The sequence below is a fragment of the Equus quagga genome, chromosome 13 (genome assembly GCF_021613505.1).
Source record: "Equus quagga isolate Etosha38 chromosome 13, UCLA_HA_Equagga_1.0, whole genome shotgun sequence".
Classification (NCBI taxonomy): Eukaryota; Metazoa; Chordata; class Mammalia; order Perissodactyla; family Equidae; genus Equus; species Equus quagga.
In genome coordinates, this window is record NC_060279.1 from 54,305,951 (window position 1) to 54,324,112 (window position 18,162).

The window sequence follows — 18,162 nt, forward strand, 5'->3', positions numbered from 1 at the left end:
ACACCTGTTGCCAATCTTTGCCAATCTTTTTTGTTTTCTTCTTCTCCCCAAAGCCCCCCAGTACATAGTTGTTTATTCTAGTTGAGGTCCTTTTGGCTCTGCTATGTGGTCCACACTGCCTCAGCATGGCTTGATGAGAGGTGCTAGGTTCGCACCCAGGATCCAAACTGGCGAAACCCTGGGCTGACGAAGCAAAGCGCCCGAACTTAACTGCTCGGCCACAGGGATGGCCCCAGATGCACATTTATTATAAAGAGTTTGGAGAATATAGAGAGATTCAAAGAAGAAAACAGAAATCCTGTGCGTTCTGAGCATCCAGAGACAACTGCTCTTAAAATGTGTGTATTTCCTTCAAGTCTTTTCTCTATGTACATATATTTGTGCAGTCACATTCTTAAGGCCCCAGGTGAGTGTTTTAAGATAAGGGCTCCTATTGATTCACTTAAGATAAACAGTAGAGACCTCTAGTATCAGGAGTCGGTGCCTTTGTGATTGCAGTAAAATGAGAACGAATATCTTTCCTGTAGAGGATGGAGGAACAATTGTTTCACTTTGCAGTTGCGCAGCTGGCAGTCCTCACAGCAAAGACACCAGACTGCGCCAACCTTGGCAGTTGGTGATTTTAGGACCCTTAGACATGGCAGAGCAAGGGCTGATCTGGTAAAAAGCCCTCTTGCCCTGTCACCAGGAATCCACCTTCCCAGCCTTCACAAGTTAAGCAGGAAGCAGAGACCCCCACCCAGGGGGGCTGTTGGGGCCCCAAAGACAGGAGTACTGGCCTGTTCTGAAAGACGGATGCGATGCTGAGGATCCAGAACTCACTGAGGATGCTGCCGAAAGCCAGGTGGGTATACAGGGAATCCTGCAGTGACACCACCCACGGGAACTCGTTGTTGTTGACCAAACCCTCCTCGGAAGTTTCCATAACGTTGATATCCTGGATGCCACAACCTGCAGGTGGGGTGTGGAGGCCTCACTGTTGGGGCAAGGAGTTGGTGGCCTGTGGCTGCCACAGCACCAGACCTCAGGACCCCCTCTCCTGCTGGCTGCCCCCTCCTCTTGGCTCCCCATCTTGGTCACCACTAACTCTACCACCCCCATTTCTTTTCCTAGTGGGTCGTCTTCCCCATAAGAGACTCCAGGTGGCATTTTGAATCTCAAAATAACATCAGGCTACGAATAATCACTCACATCCATTAGCACTCAGCAGTGCACACTAGGCGGTATCTGAAACCTTTCACATACGTCAGTGGTCCAAGTGCAGTCTGGGACTCTGGGAGTCCTCAAGACCCTTCCCAAGGTCTGCAAGGTTAAAGCTCTTGTCATAAGAATACTAAGACAGAATTTGTTTTTTTCACTCATTCTCTCACTAGTGAAGAGTGGAATTTTCCAGATGCCGCATGATGTCGTCACTTTCATGGCTAATAGAGTGTGTGAACCTGTGTATTCTTGTGTTTTAAATTTTTCCCAGTTTTACTTTCTAATATGGTAAATATGGAAAGATATAGCTCCATATGCAAAAACTCTTTTGGGGTGCTCACTAGTTTTTAAGAGTATAAAGGGGTTCGAAGATCAAAAAATTTGAGAACTGCTGATAAACACTACTTCGTGCAATTCCTCCAGCAGAATGAGAGGTGGGCATTGTCGTTCTCAGTTTCCAGATGAGAAAGTTGAATTGGAGAGTGGGTAAGCGCTTGTCCAAGTCACACAGCTGGTAGGATTTGGGGCCCGTCCAGATGAATCCAAACTCCGTACACTCTGAACCCCTCACGGTCCGTGTTCCAGCCGCATTTCACATGCTCAGATTTGCCCTTGCTCCTCCTGGCTCAGACTGTTGGTGTGCGCAGCTCCCCCGCTGTGTCTGTTTGCCTGCCGATGTATCCCCGGGGGTTAGCCTGGGGCCTGCCACGCAGTAGGTACCCGTACGCTCCCTGGTAAATGAACAGCAGCCTTCTGCCCGCCAGCACTCCCTGACATCTTGTCAAGGGGCTCAGAGGTCCTGCCAGGTGGAGGCTGCCTCTGGCCCCCACCAGGCCTGCTTGGCCTTTGCCTTCCCAAGCCCTTGAGTGGGTCACCTCCAACTGGACAGTCTCTTGGGCAGTAAGGACTTTGTTTCAAATGACAGTTAAATGTTGACTAAAGTTTTAAATAATACTCTCCCTTTGCCAATCCTGGGTTGGCCAAAGATGGCTGTATTGCCCCATATTTTTTTCAAAGTTCCATATTCACGGAATCATGGAGAATCTTAGAATGATAGGATGGGAAAGACCCTTCAAAGTCAAGACCCCGGTGTGGGGGAGCTGAGCCTCCTACTTCCCAGGCACCCTTATAGGATGGCGTCCACATGGGGTGTTCTGCTCTCCCTGGCTGCTGACACCCCGCGCCGCCCCATGTTGCTCTCGCCCGCAGGTATGCCCTGTCCTGATGAGTCCACTCATCTACACAGAGTGGAGTGCAAGGATTCTCAACCTGCCTCCACATTTCCTCCACCTGCCGCCCAGCCCCTGCAATGGCGCCTGGGCACTGGCATTTTTCAAAAGCTCCCTGGGTAGATTCTAATGTGTATTCAGGGTTCAGAACCACTAGTGTTTCAGGAAGGCACTGGATGCAGTGTCCCAAGTCCAGTTGGCCCCTGAGCTGTGAGACTTGGGGTGAGCTACTTCACTTCTCTGGGCCTCAATTTCCTCTTTTGAAATGTGGGGTAACGCACCCCTTGGAGTTGTAAAGATCATGTGAGGTGAGGTTACGGGCCGGTGCTTTGCAAGCTGTTTCCCCATGACTGATAATGCTAAAGCCAAGGCAGAATGGATGATTCCTTTTTTTTTTTTGGAGTGTAAACCACTGCTCTGGTTGCTGTTTGTAAATCCCAAACCACGAGTCCCCAGTGCTTGTTTCTAAATTGGTGGCCCTGAGTCCTGGGTGTCATGTGATGGGTGCCAACAGCCGACTAGGTCAGATCATTGGTGGCTGTTTTTTGTGGGATTTTTTTTGCCTTGTCTCCCCAAATCCCCCCAGCACACAGTTGTATATTTTAATTGTGGGTCCTTCTAGTTGTGGCATGTGGGACACCGCCTCAGCATGGCTGGATGAGCGGTGCCATGTCCGTGCCAAGGATCTGAACCGGCAAAACCCTGGGGCGCCAAAACGGAAGGCATGAAGGTAATCACTTAGCCACGGGGCCGGCCCCCGGTGGCTACTTTTTCACCCTTCATCCAGCTGTACACACAGCCCTGCCAGGCGCTGAGCTAGGGGCTGGGCTTCCAAGGAAGGATTTCAGGAGGCTGTCCCCGCCCTGGGGGAGGTCACAGTGCACAGAGGAGGCGGACACGCTGAAGAGTGATAGCCATACAGAGAGACTCGTGACACCAGGAATGTGCCTAGAGGATACAGAGGAGGGGGCATGGGTTCTGCCCAGAGCCTGAAGTCTAGGACGGCTTCTCCCAGGGGGTGACCTTTGAGGTGAGCAAGCACCAAATACAGTTTCCAAACCATGAGGCTAGAGTTGATTGTAACGTTCAGTATCATCATTAAAGGACCACAGCAGACCTCTCCATGATAGGGCATCGTGTGACCAAACATCTCTATGAATTGACAGTTAGAGACTTTGCTGGGACAGTGACAAAGCTGGTTGTTAGAAAGATGATGTCTATAAGGCCTCCAGGTGCTTCTGAATCACCAAAGACAGGAATATTGGTTTTCTCATGGGACATCAGCAGTCTATGGTGAACAAGGCATTAACCAATCCTTCCTCACCCAACAAGAGCTTAGAGGTGTGTGATGACTTTTGCTTTTTCAAAGCTCTAGATGGCTGGATCATTGGACCCTATAAACCCTTGGAAGGGCAGCGTGTAATGAGGAATTCTGCCCCCGAGATGAGATGTTGGCCCTGGGTCACTTGCCCAAGGCCTTTTAAGAGGGGAGAAGCCCTTTCTGTGTTTTTTGGGCATCCCTGGGTCTCCTTGGGGCTGTGAGGAGGAGAATAGGCTAGGAAGGTAGGGGGTTCTCTTCTTGATGTGTGTGTGTGTGGTAAGTATATGTGTGTGTGTACTGGGGGGAGCTCTCATACCTCCCATCTAACTCCAGGAAGACAGGACAGAGCTAGCTGGGGTGGCAGCAAGGTGGGGGCAGAGTCTGCTTCAGTCAGATGCTCCCTCTCCATCTGCCCCTTTCTGGGCTGTACTTTTAGACCTGGACAACCTGGATGTCAGGGAGGGAGGGGGTTGCAGCTGCTGCTTCTGCTGACTGAGGCCCTGACAGCCTCCAAGGCACCTCCCTGCTCCCAGGACCATCCCTGCAACTGGGGGGCAGTTTAGCCATATACTCTTTTGGTCTAATGATAAGGCATCATTGGAACCACAATGCTGAAACTCAGGCAGGGCCTGGTTCCCAGGTGGAGCAGACGCGTCACAGGCCCCCACCCAGGCGCCGGGAGGACATCCCCCACCTGACAGTGCCTGGGGGAGGGATGTGCCCCAGGAAGAGCAGGGCAGGGGCTGTGAGTGGGGAGCCAGGCCTCACTCCGACCCCTCTGTCCAGTGGGCCTCTCCCTAGCCTAAGGCTTATTTTCCTAATGGCACTCTCACCTAAGAATTCACCCTGACATCAGGCTGCGGAAGCCACAGTTCCCTGCATCCATGCCTGCCCCACTTTCCACTCCTTTGCCTGGTTCCCACCACAAACACATGCTGCCCAGGCAAAGCGCTGGGTCATCTTCCCCTGGGTCCCTCTCCCGACCATTTACGTTTCCAGGACGCTTCCCCCTGCCGTGTTACGTGACCAGCTGAAGTCATTACACAGGAAAGAAGGGCACTCACTGGCAGAAGAGTGGGAGACGCAGAGCAGTAATAAGAGCATCCCTCTCATCTCGGCCATCCCCAGAGAGAGCCGCCGCAGACACCATGGGCAGCTGTGGAAACAGAACAGCCAGATGCACAGGCTTTTTCCTCTCCTCCCCAAAGTGGTCATTTCCCCCAGTGTCAGAGGCCCTGCCTCTTTCCTTTCGACTGACAAAGTTTCCAAGACATGGGAACAGACCTGTCACATCCCTAGTGCTTGGTTCTGTGCAGTAAAGAGATGGACCAGCTGCCTGACACAGGTATTCAGTTAGGATTCGTAATGTGGCCCAAGGAGAGGAGGCAGCCCACACTGGTCGGTTTTCTCCTCAATCCAGCCAGGGTCCCCGGACTTCTCAGAGAGTTGGGGCTCAGAAAAGGGTTGTTTTTTGACTTGTGGAATTCAACCCTTGCCTTAACTCTGTAGCCATAAAATGCTGCTGAAAGAAAAAGCAGGGGTTTAGTGCAAGCCCACCCTGGTTTTGCCCCTCCTGCCAAACTCTGCTGGCTCGAATGCTGGGATTTCTTTTAAGTGATGACAGCTTGTACTTTTACATAGTGACAGCCTCAGCAATAATTCACACAGTAACCCTATGGGATAGACACTATCGTTATGCCCATTTTACAGATTCAGAGACTGACACTCAGGCATTGAGAAGCCTGCCCAAGGTCATACAGCTGCCAAGTTGCGGAGCTGGAATTCGAGCTCAGGTGTGTCTGAATCCAAAGCCCATGTGTGTTTCACCATCCGCCATTCCACCAGGCCCACCCTTGCCTCAAACAATGCACAATAGCCTAAGGAAGCCATGCATGCCATTCTCAGTCATCACGTTCTGTTCATGACACCAGATGTTTCTTGTCGTCAGGACGGTTCTCGTAATTCTTCTGTGAACTGCTCCTGCCAAAGGAGAAATGAGCTCACTCTGGCCTTACACAGCAGAGCTCAACAGAGGGATTCCTTCTATCACCTTGGGAAGAATATTCCATTGTGGCATCATGGTTACCATGGTGTTGCCAAGCAAACGTCTGGACATGGGGACTTAGGAGGAGCCAGGATGAAAAGCTTGCCTGTTCCCTAAACTTGGCAGGGCTATTCTGGAAGCCTGGCTCTCCCCCTGTCTGGCTGAGAAGACATTCCTCTCACTAGATCATAAAGTCCTGTCCCGTTGTGGCCGTGGTCCGTCTACCCCTCAGCACCTGCCCTGTGTCTACACGAATTTGTCAGACTGGACAGAAGAAGCCCACAGCCAGGGTGGGCTGGGTTTTTCCAATCCCTGTCAGCATTCTTATACTCCCAGTGTGGTTTCTTGGAGGCTAAGCCCAGTTTTCTTTAGCCCCTCGACTTGCAGGTCCAAGCGAAGCTACCAGACCAGCTCTTCCAAACCGTACGCCAGATGGGACCTGCACTCCAGGCACTGCAAGCAGCTTTGTTTTCAGCACAAATGCCAGGACTCGAGAAAAGTGTTCACAACGTCATGGTAAGACGTATCTCCATGGAACCAGAGGGCTCGCAGTCTGCGGGCTCAGGCGCATAAAAAATATTTATTGGACAGGAGAATGGCTGATGGAGGGCAGGACAGCTGGGTGGAAAGTGAGACCTGACTCAGGAGGGAGCTGCTATCTCCTTCTGTTCTCAGTTCCCCTGACGTCCTGCGTGCCTCACATCCTCCATCACCTCCAACACTGAGCAGGGCTTGGCTTCTGCTGGGAGAACGGAATGGGAAAGATTTTTGGCAGTGGGAGAAATGGGAGTTGATGCTTCAATTTGTTCCACGTCACAGGCCTCAAAGAGCTTTCACATACCTGTTCTCATTCACGATTTGCAATCACACTGCCAGGATGAAGGAACTACCTGAGAGATCCAGATGGAAATGTGGTGGCTCAGAGTGGGAAAGTCACTTCCCTAAAGCCACACACCTCGAAAGCGGCAGGGGCAGGACTCCAACACAGATCCTTCCAACTCCAGGGTGGTGAACCATCTCCAAGTGTGCGTTTCTCAGCCTGGACCTCATGCTGCCTTTATAGGGGGTAGAAGCAGAAATGATGACTGGGGCAAGGCCACGGGGCTGCTCGTTAAGAGTGGGGATGCTGAGGTTAGTGCACAAGACCCCAGCTCTCTCCAGATTCCTCCTTATAGTCCTGCATGAAAAGAAGCTACATGCAGGCCACCAGAAACACTGTCTCCTCACAGGAACGATCTAGCATAACCCACAATAAGAAAAGCTCAGAATCCTGCAGGGGCCCAGCAGACCTCATGAACGGTGGGCCTCAAATTTTCAGCCTCTCTGGGCTACTTAACTCAGACCATCAACTTTAGGTAAATTTTTTAAAGATTCATCACAATTTTGTAAATAATCATTTAATTCTTTCAGGTTAATAATAACAGTAAATAATAGTTTTATACTTTGAGTGGAAATTTATTTACCGTCTTTCACCAAGGGCTCCATATCTAGGATTGTGACAGCATGAAACGTATGTTTCTCGACCTGTCACTTTCAATTTTCACTCTTTATTTTCATTAAGTTAGAAAATCCTAACTCTCAATTAAAGGACGTTTGAAATCACAGCAAGTTCTGGAGGCCCTGTCAGAGAGTTCTGGATATTCAAATTGAACGTGGTCTCCAAAATCACGGAGAGATTTTCTTCACTGATGGCTGCGCTCAGGTGCTCGTGGGCCTGCCCACCGTCCCCAAACCCAGGAAGTTGAGAGTTTCGTCCTGGGAGAAGTGACGGTTGGATTTCTCGTCCACTTGATTGCTTTTCCCTCTGGAAATATTTCTTCGTGTTCCGTTTTGGAAGATGGTTTTTAAACATGCCAATAAGAGCTTTACTACATTTCAAAATCTCTTCTCTTGCAAAATTAACGGAACAAAAAATCATCAAGTACTTCTCCGTTTGTGTACTACGCATTTCCAAGCCTTGCTTCCAATTCATCACTGGTTTGTTGAATTGTTAGGCAAAATATCTGCTGGCTCAAATATGGCGTAGTTATCGCTCCTCTGCGTGGTACGACTTTGATATTGATGCAACGTCCTACAGAGTCTTTTGAACAAGAAATTTCTCAATAGCTCATGCTGCCTCCTCTTTTCCATTTAGATATTTTCTTCACTTAGCAAAAAAATTCAATAATTTCTTGGAAAGCATTAAAATGCACTCATTTTAGAAAGAAAAATCGGTAATTTATTTACCAAAGAGGTCGTTGTACTTGTTTGAAAATGACCCAAATGCTTTGTTTCATGCCATTATTTGGAAATTTATTTTCATATATCTGTGTTGGATTTGCAAGTTTTTCAGGAAGTAGATCATCCATAAAATGTTTTAATTTTTCTAAAGGTGTTTAAAACAGAATACCATGTTTACCGTATTCTTAATCCCTAAAGAAAGAACTTGTGTGCAAGAGCTTTACCATTTTTATCAAAATGAAATGCATTGTGTTGGCCACTGCCCCCTGAAGGTCAAATTACCCTATCAGCAATCTTTTAGAACATTTGTACCACGTGTAGCCGTGTCTATCAAGATAAAGCTCCCTAATGAAAACTTTCTATTTTAAGTTACTTACTTTAAAAGGAACATTTAAAAAATTATTTTTTTTAGTGTGTGAGGAAGATTGGCTCTGAGCCAACATCTGTTGCCAATCTTCCTCTTTTTGCTTGAGGACGATTGTCATAGAGCTAACATCTGTGCCAATCTTCCTCTCTTTCATGCGACTTGACGAGCGGTGCTAGGTCCATACCCAGGATCCGAACCTGCGAACCCTGGGCTACCGAAGTAGGACGTGTGAGCTTAACCACTACGCCACCAGGCCAGCCCCCCAAAATTATTTCTTCATATCAAGCTTATCGCACAACACAAGAGCTAGAACATTACCATTATCCCACACCTACCTACGTGTTCCACCCTCTCTGTCATTCTCTTGCTCTTTGATAAGTTTACCCATAGGGGTGTATGCCTAAACTATGTATTGAGTACATGGGCAAGAGTTTCTCTCGGGCGTGTGTACCTGGGAGTAGGATCTCTAGGTCAGAGGATATATTAGGATATGCCTAACTCTGCAAGATAATGCTAAATTGTTTTCTAGGGCGGTTGTATCAATTTGCCCTTGTGCCAGCGACCTACATTTGTCTCTGCTGATCCTTGTCCTCTCCAGCACTTGCTACTGTCAGCCTTAATTTTTGGCCAATCCAATGGGTATAAAATGCTATTTCATTGCTAATTTGCATTTCCCTAATTACCAATAAGGTGGAGGATATTTTCCCACATGTTTGTTGACTGTACGAGTTAATGCTTGTGTCTTTTGCCGTTTGTTTTTTTTTTTTTTCTGTAGGGTTGCTTGCCTTTTTCTTATTGATATGTAGGAATTCTTAATATATTCTGAATATTGTTCACTATATGTGTGGTGAATATCTTCTACCAGTTTATGGCTTATGTTTTCAATTTTGATTTCTTTATGGTGTTTTTGAATAAACAGAGGTCTTAATTTTAGTTTTAATGAAGTCAAATATATTAATATTATACAGTTAAGGCTCTTTGTGTCTTGTTCAAGAACGCTTTCCCTAGCTCAACATCAGAAATCTATTCCACTGTATTATCTTCTCGAATCTTTAAAGTGTTCTTCACACGTAAGTTGTGAATCTGTCTGGAATTTTTTTGTGCATGGATCTACTTTTTCCCCCGTGAATACCCAGTTGTGCCAGCATCATTTCTTCACAGGTCTCCAATGTGACCTCAGACATATATCAAAGTTCTGTAAGTGTCTGGGACTGTTTCTGAGATCTCTCTTCTGTTACCCTGGTCTTTCTGTCTGTCTGTGCCAATTCGAGATAATCTTAAGTATTACAGCTTTGTACAAGTCTTAGTAACTAGTGAGTCACATGCTCCCACCTAATTCTTTTTCTTTAGGAACGTCTTGACTATTCTTGGCTCATTGTACTTTCATATACTTTAGAATCAACTTGGCAACTTACACACACATGATAAAACAATTTCCTAAGATTTGGATTAGAACTGCATTGCATCACTAGGTCAATTGTGGCTAAATTAACATTTTTACAATATTGAGTTTCCTTATTCATGAGTACAACGTATCTCTCAATTTAATTAGGTCTCCTTTAAGACTTTTCAATGAAATTTTATGATTTTCTGCATAAAGGTCTTGTACATCTTTTGATATAATTTGTTTCTAAGTATCTTATACGTTTTGGTTGCAATGAAATGATGTCTTCTATTATGCTTTAAGTCATTTCTTACAAAACCACTTGTTATTTCTAATAATTTATCTTTAGGTTCTTTGGGGTTTTCCGTGTAAAGAATCATATTTACCTGCAAATAATGACAGTTTTGTTTCTTCCTTTGCAGTTGTTAGGCCTTTTCATGTCCTTTTCTTGTCTTGAGGCCTAGGCCCTCCAGTACAAAGAACAGAATCAGAAATAGTGGGCATCCTTGTCTTGGTCAGAGGGAAGGCTTCTTACACTTCCCCATTCGGAATAATGCATGACACAGATGCTAATTAGATTTACTTAATTAGGTTAAGGAACTCCCCTTTCATTTCTAGATTTTGTTTTGTTTAATCAAAATCTTGGATTGAATTTTGTCAAATAATTTTTTGGCATCAAATAAGATAATCTTATGGTTTTTCTTCTTTAATTTGTTTATGTGATTAAGGAAACTTACAGACTTTCTCCAAGTAAGCCACTTTGAATTTCCAGGATTAATGTTTTGTCTTTTTGTACACTGCTATTCACCGATGTTTTATGTAGGATATTTGGCATCTCTGTTTTTTCCTTTCTTGTACTATCCTTAGTTTTACTGCCCTCCTGGACCTAGTTGGGGAGATGGAAATGGTCTGTTCTCTGAAAGTTTGCAGAACTCGTTTGAAAACTGTCCGGGCCTGGGATTTACTTCATGGGGAGATTTCTGACTGCTGCGTAATTTTTTTAGTGCTTCTAGGACTATACAGACTATTCAGCTTGAGGCAGCTTTGGTAAATTACGTTTTCTAGGAACTTTTCCATTCAGTTTGTTTTCAAATGTGTTAGCATAAGAACTGTAGTACTCACTATCTTTTAAAATATGCATTGAAAAAGTTACTTATTTCATTCCTAATATTGTTTATTCATCCCTCCGTCTATTCTTTATCAGCTTCTCCAGAGTTCCATTTTATCTGTGTTTTCAGGATAATCTTTGTTGATCTTTGTTTGTTTGCTTTTTTGAATCTAGTTTTTTAATTACTAGTAATAGTTTATTACTTTGTATCTTGTTTTCTAGTTTACTCTTCTCTGCCCTTTTTAAGGCCTTTTTGTTTTTGGTGTACTTTTTATTTATTCTGTTTAGGATGTGCTTTCTGGCTTTGTATATTTATATATTTTTTTATAGATTCTGGAACTATCTCAGCCATTATCTTTTCAAATATTGCCTCTTCTTCAGTCTCTCTATTCTTTGCTTTGGGACTTCAAATAGACATATAATAGACTTCCTCATTCTAGCCTTTATATTTCTTCTTATCACTTTCATATTTTTATCTTTTTGTCACTGTGTGCTGCATTCTGGGTGATTACTGTGTATATAACTTTCAGTTTACTAATTCTCTCTTCATCTTTCTCTAATTTGCTGTTCAACCATCCTCTAGAGGTTTGTTTGGTTTTTTTAATTCAACAAAGAAATATTTTTATTTCTAGAAGATCCATTTTTTAAAGTCTCCCTGTTTGCTTCTGATTGTATTTTATTGGTCCTCATCTTTGTCATTTCATCCTTTATTTCTTCAACCATTTCATATATATCTGTTCTATATTTGGTACCTGACAGTTCCAAGATCTGCTATTTGAAGGGTAGAGGAACTCTAAATATGTTTTTTGTTTTATCCACTAACTCTTACACACAGCGGCTTGCCTTCCCATGTGCCTTTCTAATGGTTGTGAGTTAGTATCTTGTTCTTAATCTATGGGTATCCTTTGGGTCTAAATTGGATACATTTCTTCCTGAGAGTTTCCTTCTGCCTTTGGTCACCAGAGGGCACCACTACCCGGGACTGTGGCTTGGTTCCCTCCCTCTCCACTAGTTAAGTATTTTAACAGCTGTGCTGCTGAGAGCACCTGCCCTGAGGCAGCCCTTCCTCTCCCAGCTGTTGGCCGCTCTGGCCTCAGCTCACTTTTCCTGGAATCTCCTCCTAAAGTTACTGAGAGCAAAGATAACTCAAAGGGTGTGTCCTCTGCACTGTTTTGCATTGAGAAGGCTTTCAGACCACCTAGTCTGCGGTGATGCTCAAAGAGCTGAAAGGGACCGAGCTTTACAACAGACCACACATTAGAAACTGGACCCATGGATTCCCAGTAGAGAAAAATGTAATTTCCAGGTAGTCATTGTTGTACTTCCTATTTCACTTTTGGCTTTCTTTTTATTGTTTCTGTTGTTTTGTTTTATTCACTTAGATTTTTGGCTGCTTATTCAAATTCATCATACTCTCATATTCACTTATCCCAGTAAGTAAATCATGCTTGAGTCCTAGCCACTCTTTTTCTGAATTACAGTATTTATTTATTTTCATTAATTCTTCATCACTCATCTTCTATAGATGGTGGTCATAGTTCTTACTATGGTTTATTTTTGTAGTGAAATCTTAAATCGCATTCTTCTGATGCAGATACGCTCTGCATGTTAAACAGAAAGGAATCTTCTTCACTTCCACGAAGAAATATGCCCTCACATTTTTCATGAAATATGCAAATTTGTCCATTGATCTTCCATTTCCTAATTTTTAAGAGAGACTTGTGTACAAAAACTATTTCATGTTCCTCTTAATACTGCTATGAGAAAACAACAAAACAGGTGTGATGATAAAACACCACTGGTGCTGGTCAGCTTTGTAGAGGAGATAAATTAGGACCAATGGGATCTGGAGGGACTGGAGAGCAGGGACCCTATTTAAATGGGGCAATCATGGCCAGATTCCATCAGTGACCCCCAGCTTGCAGTGTGTGTGGGAAAGAAAATCTTGCCTACTACCCAGAAGGACAGAAAAGTCCAAGGCAGACATGAGTTTGTGTGCACACAGGCTTTAAAGATTTGTAGGGCAGACGGACTTACTCTGAGTGTTGGACCTGGAGACCTCCCCGACCAGGTTAGGGTCTCTGATGCAGCTTTGGGTCTCCCAGAGCAGAGCAGTGACCCCATATGGCAAATGTTTAGTGGCCCAGGTCCCATACAACCAATGCTTCATCAGCCACTGAGAATCAGGAGGATGAAAACCAAATGTTCCAGGATGACCAACTCTTCTCTCATTGCTTAGGACTGGAGGTGGCAGTGAAATACACATACACACACATACACGTGTGCACATGCACATGCAGGCATACACACCTGCATACACTTGCAGGTGCACAGATACAGACACACGTTACACATATACACAGACCCAGCAGAGCTCCCGTTCCTAATCCTCTCCCCTCCACCACCACTATGTACATGCCCCCTTCACACTCAGAGGTGACCACCTGGCACTCTGCTGATTTGGCCCATTTGAGAATTCAGTTTGGATCCCATAGTGATAGGTAAAATTGGAGTCATTTCCAATGATAAAAAAAAAATCCAAAGATTTCCCATGAAAATATGGATTTCTGACTTCCCTCTCAAAAAAACTCCACAAAATACAACCCAGAAGATCTGGCAATATTAGGCCCACATTCCAGCACAGCTGTTTGGCTCAGGGGTGGCTGCCCCTTCCATACCAGCTGAGTTCTCAGACTGCCACAGGCCCCACCACTCCCTATTATCTTACACCAGCTTGGCTCATTATGGTGGGCCTGTGTGCAGAGCTTTGAGGTAAAGGGGAACAGGAAGAGAAGAAGATAGGGGCAGAGGTCAGAAACAGGAATAGGAGGAGAGAGGAAAAGAAGGGTAAGGTGGAATGGATGCCTCAATCTTACAGGAGGGTAGGAAGTGGCTTGAGAAGACTTCCTTCATCTGCCTCAAGCATCAGTGAAATCATAATCACCATTTATTGGACAGCAGAGCAGTCTGCTGGGGTTTACATATATTATTTTCTTACAATGTTCCTGCTGAATGGATTCTATTATCCATTTTATAAATGAGGAAACAGACTCAGGAGATAAGTAACTTGAGCCAAGACTTTAATCCAAACCTGTCTGACCCTCAAGGCTTCTCAACACCTTTTTTAAATGTAAAAAATATTTAAAATGGAAACACAGGGCTGGCCTGGTGGCACAGCAGTTAAGTTCGCATGCTCCACTTCTGTGGCCCGGGGTTTGCCGGTTCGGATCCCAGGTGCAACCCTATGCACCACTTATCAAGCCATGCTGTGGCAGGCATCCCACATATAAAGTAGAGAAAGATGGGCACAGATGTTAGCTCAGGGCCAATCTTCCTCAGCAAAAAAAAAAAAAGAAAGAAAGAAAAGAAAGAGAAAAAAGGAGGATTGGTGGCGGATGTTAGCTCAGGGCTAATCTTCCTCAATAAATAAATAAATAATAAAATGAAAACACAAAGGATAATATAACAAGCACTCATGAGCAAAAGTTAATCTTTTTCGTATTTCTTTTTTTTTCATATTTGTTTCTTTTTAGAAATGAACACACAGAGTGAAAAGGCAACCTACAGAATTGGGAGAAATGTTAGCAAATCAGATATCTGATAAGGGATTAATATCCAGAATATATGAAGAACTCCTACAACTCAACAATAAAGAATCAAGTAACCCAATTAAAAAATGGGCAAAGAACTGCACAGACATTTCTCCAAAGATGATATACAAATGGCCAAAAAGCATATTAAAAGATGTTCAACATCACTAATCATTAGGGAAATGCAAATCAAAACCACAAGGAGATACTACCTTGCACCATTAGGTTGGCCACTATCAAAAAACCCCAGAAAATAACAAGTGTTGGCAAGGATATGGAAAAATTGGAACCTTTGTGCACTATTGGTGGGAATGTAAAACGATGCAGCTGCTATAGATAACAGTATGGATGTGCCTCAAAAAATTAAAAATAGAACCACCATGTGACCCAGCAATCCTATTTCTGGGTATATATCCGAAAGATCTGAAAGCAAGGTCTTGAAGAGAGCCATGCACATCCATATTCATAGCACTATTTACAATAGCCAAGAGGTAGAAGCAACCCAAATGTCCATCGATGGATTAATGGATAAAGAAAATGTGGTATATATACATACAATGGAAAATTTTTCAGCCTTCAAAGGGGAGGAAATCGTGTCACACATTACAACATGGATAAACCTTGCATACATTGTGTTACGTGAAATAAGCCAGTCACAAAAAGATAATTCCTGTGTGATTCCACCAGAAGTAGCTTGAGTAATCACAATCATAGAGGCAGAAAGCCTACGGGTTGCCAGGAGCTGGGCGGGTGGGGGTACGGAGAGTTACTGTTTAATGGGGACAGAGTTTCAGATTTGTAAGGTGAAAAAGTTCTGGAGATCTGTTGCACACCAGTGTGAATACACTCAATACACCTGAACTGTCCACTTAGAAATGGTTCAGATGGTGTATTTTGTTAGACATTTTTTACCACAATAGGCAAAAAAAAAAAAAAGAAATTAAGCTCACCGGTGCACGTGAAGTCCCTATGTGGCCCAGCCAGGCAGTCTCTCCCCCTCCACCCAGGTCTTCGCTACCAGGACCTCTGGCGTTCTTTCCACTTGGAGCACAGATTACAAACGTCCATAAACAACACGCAGCATCTTGTGTGTTTTTAAACAGTCTCACTCCTTATCTGGCATTCTGCTGCTTGCTCTTTCACCGCCATTGTTTTAAGGTTTAGTCCATTCGTATTAATTGCCGTCAAGTATTCTATCCTATAAATATGCCTCAATTTCTTTATTCTTTCCTCTGCTCATGGACATCTGAATTGTTTCCAATTTTGTAAATATTAACAAATAACCCCGCTGAAAATGTTTTTGTACAGGTCTCCATGTGCAAACATAAAGGATTTTCTGTGTGTTCCGTAGAATTAATGCACCACAGTAAAGAAACCTCATTGCTTGACTTGCTCAGTGAACTTTACAATTAGTTTTCCTGGACATAAAATAAATCAACTTGTCATGATAGTTCTCAATGTCAATAACCAAAGCCCTGAAGGAAACGGAAAATGAGACCTACACACACCGTGTTGGGGCACTGGGATGCCTGACAGCAAGAATCTGATCTAGCAGCAAACCCGCGCATCTCGCCTCCGCCTTCCCCTGCTCTCTGGGGCCAGCCATTGCCCAGCTCCACCCCAGACCCTCTCCTGCGGGAGGTTTGGAGTTTGCATGAGTGCGAGGCACATGGCGTCCAACCACAGGCTGGCACTTTCCAAAGGACAAAACTGCCTTTTTTCCCCAAAGAGTCCTTGCACATTGCATTGAGATCTGCTTCAAGATCTGCTTTTCCTGTTAAGGATGGCCGTGCTCAAGGCTGCCGATGCCTTTAAGAACAAATGCTGATGGACAGGACTCTCCAGCCAGTGCACAGAAGGAGGCAGCTCAGCGCCTGGGCCTCCAAAAGGCCTTGACTGTCTGTTGTCGAGGGAGAAAAGCAAGCTACAAAACACGCTGTAGACTGCCAGCTCACTTCTTGTTTTGGGTTTTTTAAGTCTGTTATAAAAAGAGAGGTGCGGGAAATGCCTGGCAGACCACGTCCACACCCCTGAGGAGTAGATTACGAACGTAAGGGTGGTGAGGAGGTGGGAATCGGTGGCTCTGGGCTTCATTTAATTGTGTACTTTCTCTTGAATAAGCGCGTTACTCTTATGCAGTAAGGAACGTTTACCGAATGCAGGCGCCAGTCCTTCCGGCCCAACTGTGGAGCTCAAAGGAGCAGAAGTGATTTTTAAAAAATTCTCTTATAAGTAGTTATCAACAAAAATTATTGTACTTCAAAAAATTCATCATATCTTTAACATTGGCCAGCAAGCACTTACTGAATAAGAGTTAGAATGAGAAGCTCTTTTTGGGAACAACATGTGATGTGTCTAAACCACCAGCTAACTAACTAAGGAAGGACCCCAAGTGTCCCTCAGTATAAAATAAAACAATTTAAGACTCAGGCGACCCATCTGTGAGACTGGCTGTTAAGATATTCTCCTCACTGCAGAAACAGACACCGTGGATTCATCCCTGTCACCTCACTGAGACGGACAGAAGGACAGGAAATTGTCAACTCAGAAAACCCAACTGGCAGTTGGCGGATGGGGAAGAAGTAAGCAGTGTGTGGTAATTGTGGCCCGAGCCCTCAGCCCAGCACTTGAGGTCCTCCCCAGTGCAGGCTTTCCTCCTCGCAGCCTCCTCTCTGCCCCTCTCACCTCTGCCCCCACCCCTGCCACCGCATCCTGTGGGTCCTGCCCCCTCACTGGGCTCCCTGCCTCCTCCAATCCCCCCTCCTCGGGCGCCAGCCGTCCTGCATCAGGCAGCTTTGTCGAGGCCTCCCCTCCCCGCCCAAGGCAAGGAGCCCAGCGCTGCAGCAGGGGTCGCAAACTCCTCTGCCCTCAGGCTCCTGCATGCCCCTCCAGCATCATCCCATGACCCCCCACCTGGGACACCCACCTCACCACCTCTCACCACGTCAGCTCTGCCCCAGGCACTGTCCCACTTGCCCTCCTCCTGGAAGTTCCCCCCACATACTCCGACCCCTGTCCCCGATTCTGGTGAATTCTGTATTTTTTTAATACATAGGCCTTAAGACTCAAATTCCACCTTCACCACTTAAAACATCTACTATTAATAATATGTGAGACATTGTTATATTATTAGCTCATTTAATTCTCACAACAAACCTAAGCATTAGGTACTATTGTTGTTGCCATTTTACAGATGAGGAAACTGAGGCTCAGGAAGCTTAAGACCAAGACCCTGACCCAGGTCTCTGTTACTTTGAGTCCTGGGCTCTTATCCGCTCAGGGACGTGAGAATCATCTGTGGACATGTGTGTCCTCTGCATGGAAACGTGAGATTCCCGAGGGAGAGACTGTGTCTCATTTGCCCTTATGTTCTAGGGTCAAGCACAGGGCCTGGTGCTCAAGCACAAGGCGGGGAGGGAGAGGAGGGGCAAGGAGGGCGAGGGTCTGGGGGCGTCGTCAGGGAGGGTTGGGCTCTGGCGTCTCTGAGCATGCATTTTTTCGTTCATCCGCCAAATGCTTCTTGAGCACCTGCTCTGTGCTGGACGCAGCTCTAGATGCACCGACCAAGCCAAGTCCCTGCCTGCTGAGCGCACCTTCTGGCAGTGAAGACAAAAAAGAAAACCACGAGGGGCGAGATACAGTGTCCACCACAAGTGCCAGGAAGAACGCACGTGGCCGTTGCGGGATGCGGGGTGCGCC